Below are 7,373 nucleotides of genomic sequence, written 5' to 3' on the forward strand. Positions count from 1 at the left end.
CTCCTATTCCACATGTTCCCTTCGGAAACAGATCAAATATTCCACATAGGGAAGGACCATTCTTCAGTCTAGGATCTGTGGATTTTTCATTAATTGGAATAACAACTAGTTGTCAAACAAATCCAAATAACGGAACTGAAGGCAATATCAAAAGGCCATTTGTCCTTGGGCACAGTTACACCCAAAGCATCCACGATCTCGTGAGGTACTGTGTGGAGTTCCATGGTTGTAAATGACCTTCAAGTGGTTGCTGTCACCATCTGGTAGACTGAGTGACCTAACTTTGGGAATGCACTAATCATACATCCATGACCCCACTTCCCAGTTAAGTTCCACCCCATCCACATCCAGATTCAGTAATAGGATGAATTCACTGAGGCTTTTAAAAATTATGTGGGAATTCACACTTTTACTCTCTTAAACTTTAATCCGCCATTGATTTCACCCAATTATACCTGAAGCCATGGTTATCTACAGTAATGGCACATTAGATTTCCTGTAGGGACAAAGGCAGGAAGGGAGGGACAGAAAGGATGGGAAGGGTCACTTATGGCCAGTGCCTCATGTCCTTAATGCCCCTTAACAAACACATATCCAATTCATGAGAGCCCTGCTGAAAATCCATCCAGAATAGCTTCCAGATATGTCGATAAAAATTTAAGCAGATATATTGTTAGGAAAGAACAGAACTCTATTATCAGGTACATGTACATCACATCGAAAGATAAAATACACAACTGTTCCACCAGTAGTTAAAATAGAATTATTGTGAAGAATAGCATCTTCATTTAGATTTTTTTTCTGACATTCGACTTCATTCCTTAAAAAAAAAAAATGAGATGTTAACCCAAACTTTAATATTAATCTAGCCATGGCAGAGATGTGGTGGTTTAATGAATTAGAGCATTTAACTTTTTACCCCAGAGAGCAATATTTCTTCTTTCTCTCCATAATTAGATAACATGCCGTTACCCATTACCAGGGCACTAAATTTCAAATTCTCCATACATCTGAGCAGGCTGCCACATATCTGGCCATCTTAATTTTAGTCTTGATTTATTGAAGCTGAATTACATTCCTAACTCTTCCTGGAGCTCTGGGTGAATTTTATTGCAAAAGCAATGGGGAGCAAGTTACCATCATATATCTCTCTTGCCGGGCAGAGCTTTTAGATACACAAGGGGCTCCATATCCCACTGCTCCATGTCTTGTATGCTGGATTTATGATACCATGCAGCCCAGCTCTAGGCTTACATACAGGCATATCAGAGATGAGATGGGGAATTTGATTTTGCAATAATGATTACTTGTTGCTGGAGCTCACTTTCCTGCAGGCTCTGCCTTTATTCCCAGTACTGCTGATGAATAAAACTAATTCCAACTGCTACCTAATCTAGCAAAACTCATCTTTCACTAACGGGAGAGAGACCAAAAGAAGGTAGTACAGGAAGTCAGGAGAATTTGAGATGTTAGTCACTTTTGTATTATGACTCAAGGAGTTCTGCTTCCATTGTTGAGATTCCTTCAGGAATATTTTAATCTTTTAAATTTTTGTTTCTTTGTGGGGAGGATGAGATCTTTGCATCTTTTCCAGCCTGGCAAGTTAATTTGATGGCTCATGCATGCTGTCTCTTCCACTTCAAAAAAGCTGGGTCCCTAGGGCTCGCCAATTGTATCGTGGATCCTGCAGTCCTGGCTTGCCATTCCTGCTGAGTGTCATCTGTCCTCGCAGTCTTGCAGTGGATAAGATTTGTCCTCCTTAACATCATCTGCTGGAGAAATTTATGCCTGGCAGGCCTGTCTGTCCAAGTTAAGCCTGAAATACAGCAGCCATGTAACTAATTTGACAAGGCATAGCTCTAAGCAATAAGGCTACAGGCTTTCTTTGACCAAGACCACAAACTTCCAGTCTTCCGATTACATTCCATAGTTTCTTTGGCACAGACAGTGAACTGGTCTGTTCATGTAAAGTAGGTTATCATCCTTCTTGCACTGCCCCATTTTTCCTGACCTTCTACACATATGCACACACACACCCTTGTCTTAAAGGCCCGTAGATTTTTAGTCCTCGGGTTGTCTCACCAGGTTTGCAGTTCCTGTATTCAGCATTTGTCACTTGGATACATGAACTCTAGACTTGACTACCACTGCCAGAAGCTCGGGGAACAGGGACAGATGTTACACTAAACAGTGGTTCTCAGTTTGTAGCTTGTGTTGGAAGCACTTGCGGCTTGTCAAATCATAGAAGGCAGGGTGCCACTTGAGTTCCTGACTCAGTCAGTCAGGGGCGGGGCCCAAGACTTTGTATTTCTAACAAGTTCCCAAGTGGCTCTCGTGCTGCTGAGAGGTGACTACACTCTAAGAATCACTGTACTACACCATCTAAAGCCTAGGTGACATGTGTAGAGAACTCAGATTTTTGTCTTTCTGCATTTGCTGATGCAAGTTTCCTTAGGGTGAACAGTGTGTGATAGAGACATTTGATTTCTGATTGACTGGCCCTGTCCTAGTAACACAGTTTGTCTCCACAGTAGCTCTCATGGTGAAGCAGTGTATGTTCTCCAAATGGTGCCCCCACACCAGGATCATCTCAAGGGGAAACAGCAGGATTCAGTACAGGAAGATTCAGGACAGGGCTATAAAGTTGCTGTCATCTAGAAAACCGAAAATGCAAATACACAGTGCTATTTCCCACCAAACTGATTTGGATACTGAGGTAGATTGAATCATTTCTCCCCACAAAGATATATTCAAGCCCTAACCCGTGGTCATGTGGGTGTGGACTCTTTGATAAATAGGATCTTAGAAGATCCTATTAAGATGAAGCTATACTGAATCAGTGTGGGCCTTAATTCCATGTGATGGGAGTCCTAATAAGCAAAGGAAATTGGGTAACAGGATCAGAAGCCACAGGAGGAGACAGAAATAGATCACAATATGATGGAAAAAAGCCACCCCCAGAATGCTACAGACCAGAGAGGGCGTGGCCTGCTGATACCTTGATTTTGGGCTTCCAGCCTCCAAACTATGAGGCAATAAATTCCTGTTGTTTAAGCCAACTAGCATGTGGTATTTTGTTATATAGTTTTCTAATGTACCATATGTGTTTCCATAACTTTATGAGGTTAATACACAGTATTACCTCAAATGACCCTATAATATTTTCTCTTGCCTTTATCTGTTTCTCCCACTTTTAATTTTTTTTAATCTTCTTTGAAAATAAGTTATATAAAAGAGGATCAACAGTATTACCAACAGAAAATGTTCCAGGGGAAATCTCATGAAATGACTCTGATAAAATGCAAAATAAATTTAAAAGCACAACTTACTTCCCCCCCCCCCACACTTAATGCTTATCTTTGATGGGCTTTGTATTAGGGTTCTCCAGAGAAACAGAACTGACAGGATATATATGTAAATTTATTAACAGATTTGTTAGAGGAATTGGCTCATACAACTGTAGGGATTAGCAAGTCCTAATTCCACAGGGCAGGCCACAAGTTGGGAAATCCAATGCAGGTTTTGATGAAATCCCCAGGAGAAGCTGGCTGGCTGAAACAGAGAAATTTTTCTTTGTCACAGCAGAAATCCTCAGTTCTCTCTTTAAGGCCTTCTTTCAATTGATTGGATGAGACTTTTCTCATTGCTGAAAGCAATCTCCTTTGTTTAATGTAGATGTAATCAGCCATAGATGCAATCAACTAACTGATGATTTAAATCCACTAAATATCCTCACAGTAAAATAGGGCCAGTGCTTTCTTGACCAAACTATGGGCACCATAACCTGACCAAGTTGACACATGAACTTAACCATCACAGTCCACCCCTTGTGAACTTGGCACCCATACACATCTCCTTAAACCATTCTTAATCTCTAAATAAAACAATATTAGTCATACTTTTACCTAACATAATTCACCTGCTCTGCATACACAGTAAATGCGCTGACCCTTTCCCCAGAAGAGGATGCAAGTCCCTGGTAAATAGTCACTCTTAAACTTGATAGCCTGCAATTTAAATACTATGACATAAAGTTAATGCATCTTATGTTATGAGATAAGGGGTAAGATAGGGAACAAAACAAAGATATTTGCTTTATGTATATATGCAAACCTACTCAAAACAATCAAGAAATGTTCCTAACCATTACAGTCCTCAGTTCTTTAACTGGTAACATGGTTATATCTCATATTAAACTTCATTTCATATTCCCTTTACCCTCAGCAAGCACCTCAGTTGGTCATGGTTCTTTGCATGGTGGGGTGACCCAAACCTCCATTCCTGAAGGGATTAGATCATTAGTAGTCCTGCCTGGATTGGGTTGTTACAGGTTTCCATTGGTTTCAAGCACAGAGCATGGTAGTACTAAAAGGCACCATAGAGGATCTCCTGTATTCCAAGTAAATGATTTTTTACCTCCATTGTATACCAGCCCTATTTCCCCTTGACAACCAGGATCAGTCACCCCAGCCAGTACAGGCTTATATTAAAGAATGGATTTTAATTTTGTTCTTGATAATCATATAACTGAGTACTAATTTTATTTTTATTATCTGATGTTATATGATTCAGCATGGGGTTGCAGCAAAAATAATTTACCTGAAGTCAGAACTTCTACTGAATTAGCACTGTTTCCATGATTTATATATCTTAACTCTAAAAGTGCAAAATTGGAAAAATCTTTTTACAATACCATGGTTTAGAAGTATCTGATATTGAGAAATTGAAATACTGAAAAATAATCCTGTATAGAGCACTATGAAGGTGGAAATTGTTATTGTTAAAACCACAGGAAAAGTATATAGTGTATAATTCCACTTATGTATTTTTGAAATGCCAAATTTTAGAAATGGAGGACAGGGGTTGGGGAAGTGAGGTGAGGTTATAAAAAGCAACACAAGGGATCCTTACGGTGTTGGAAGTATTTAATATCTTGACTGTGACTGGTGGTGGATACACAAACCTTCATAGGTGATAAAATTATATAGTTTTACTTTATACACAGACACACACAAATGAGTACAAGGCAAACTGGGGATATCGAAACTAGATTGGTGAATTTTATCAATGTCAACATCCTGGTTGTGATATTTGCAAAATTTTCCCATTGGGGGAAACTAGGCAAACTGTACAAGGGATTCTGTTACTATTTCTTACAACTGCATGCGAATCTATAGTTCTCTCAATAAAAATATCATTTTAAAAACGCAGAAAAATTCCCATCAACCCAGAGATAACAAGAGATAATACTCCAAGTCCTAGTGGGGGATTATTAGTTTTTAGCTGCAAAACTCCGAGATTCCATGGTTCCAAGAACAGGGACATACTCAGAGCAGCCCCGATTCCAGCCAATGGTGGAATTGCACTGCCCACGTTGTCCTCCTAAGGCTCTCACCAAGCTGTCCGAGGTACAGTTTAGAGTTTTTTGCAAAACAGGAGAGAGAAAGACAGGTATAAAGTGGATCCCAAAGAAAAACACAACTCAATAGAGTACAGACAGAGTCATAATCAAATTTCTAGGAGCACTTATTGACAAGCTGGAAGTAACAGAAATGCAGAGAAAAAATTGTGTTCTTATTTTAAAATTCTCTGTTCACCACTATATGCCAGCATTGTGCTTGGACAAATATTAGTTAAGTGCTTTTGAGTGATAAAATGAAAAGCCCATATGCCTTCTGGAGTTTACATGGCTCTTTTCTCCATTCTCTCCAACCTCCATTACCCACTCTCTTGTCCACCTCTCCCAACACCCACAAGCTGGGCAGTCACTTAACCTCTTTGTGCCTAAAATGAGGCACCTCAAAGGACAGTAGTGAGGATTAAGTGAGTTAATGTTTGTAGAGCACTTACAACATTATCTGACACATAGTGGTGCCATGTAAGTGTCAGGGAAATAAAACAAATTTTACTGAATTGAAGAGGCAAACAGGCCAAGGAAGGCATTTCAGGAAGGGGGTGTGTAAAAAGAAAGAGGCTGGAATATGTCGGACACCATGACGGCCCAGCAGAAAGTCTCCCGTGCCCTCCAGCTGATCAAGCTTAGCTATACTGGAATGCATCAACCTTGGCATGCTGTTCACTAACTGGTGCCATCTTGTTAGAGCATATGGTTAACGTAAGCCATCTGCAATCCTTTCCATGAGAGATGGGGCATAATTAAACACACGCACACAGAACACTAGCGACAGATAAAATTACTTTGTTTCAGTGTTCTGTTGTATAACAAACCATCCCCAAACCTAGTGGATTAAAATAACAGATTTATTATGATTTCTCACAATTCTATGGGTTGACCTGGCGGGTTTCCAGCTCCACATGGAATCCATGTGACTGCACTCAGCTGGCTGATGGGCTGCGCTGAAACATCCAAGCAGACCTAGCTCACAGTCGGGGGCCTTGTTGCCCACCCTCTGCTGGACGCCTGGTTCTTGTCCTGTAGCCTCTCTCTCCATGGGGTGTCTTATTTCCGGTGCTTCTCCAGCCCAATGGCCTGGACTTGGTCTGCATCAGACAGTAAAAGCTGCTGCTGGCAGGTGTCTGAAGGCCAGGCCTAGGACTGGTGCAGCATCTTTTGCAATCCATTTTAGGGGTCAGAGAAAGTCAAGGCAGCCCAGATTCAAGGGGAGGGGAAACCAACTCCATGCCTCGAAGGGAGAAGCAGTATGTTGCTTGTGTCCACCGGGAGGAGAAAAATCACTGCAGCCACCCTTGGAGACTCTGCCATATTCTCTGACCCTTAGTTTAATAACAATCAACTAGATTAATGAGAGGATTCAGAGACATACGATATGTGATGTGTGATAGCACTCTATAAATTGTAAACAAGTAGAAAATACTATAGTGGTAAGTGATAAAGGTGGATTGGAAGAATGGGAGCAGATTATACAGGTGTTTTGGTTTCTTAGGGCTGCTGTAACAAAGGACCACACACTGGGTGGCCTAACACAACAGAAGTTTATTCTCTGACAGTTCTGGAGGCTGGAAGTCTGAAATCAAGGTGTCTCCAAGGCTGTGTGATGTCTATAGAGAAGGATCTGTTCCATGCCTTTCTCCTGGCTTCTGGCAGTGGCCAGTCATCCTTGCCTCAGTCGTCATGTGGTATTTTCCTCCTCTCTCTGTGCACCAATCTCCTCTTTTTATATGGACACCAGTAATATCAGGTTAAGGGTTCACCCTACTCCAGTATGACCTCATTTTAACTTGCCTAATTCCATCTGTAACAACCCGATTTCCAATTCAGTTCACATTTGGACGTACTGGGGAGCAGTGCTTCAACGTATGTTTTTTGGGGGCACAATTCAATCCATAACAAAAAACAGATAGAGGGATTAAAAAGCAGAGAGAAAGTTATTGCAACGGTAACATTTATTGGG

Source organism: Choloepus didactylus, chromosome 7, assembly GCF_015220235.1.
Source record: "Choloepus didactylus isolate mChoDid1 chromosome 7, mChoDid1.pri, whole genome shotgun sequence".
NCBI classification, from domain to species: Eukaryota; Metazoa; Chordata; class Mammalia; order Pilosa; family Megalonychidae; genus Choloepus; species Choloepus didactylus.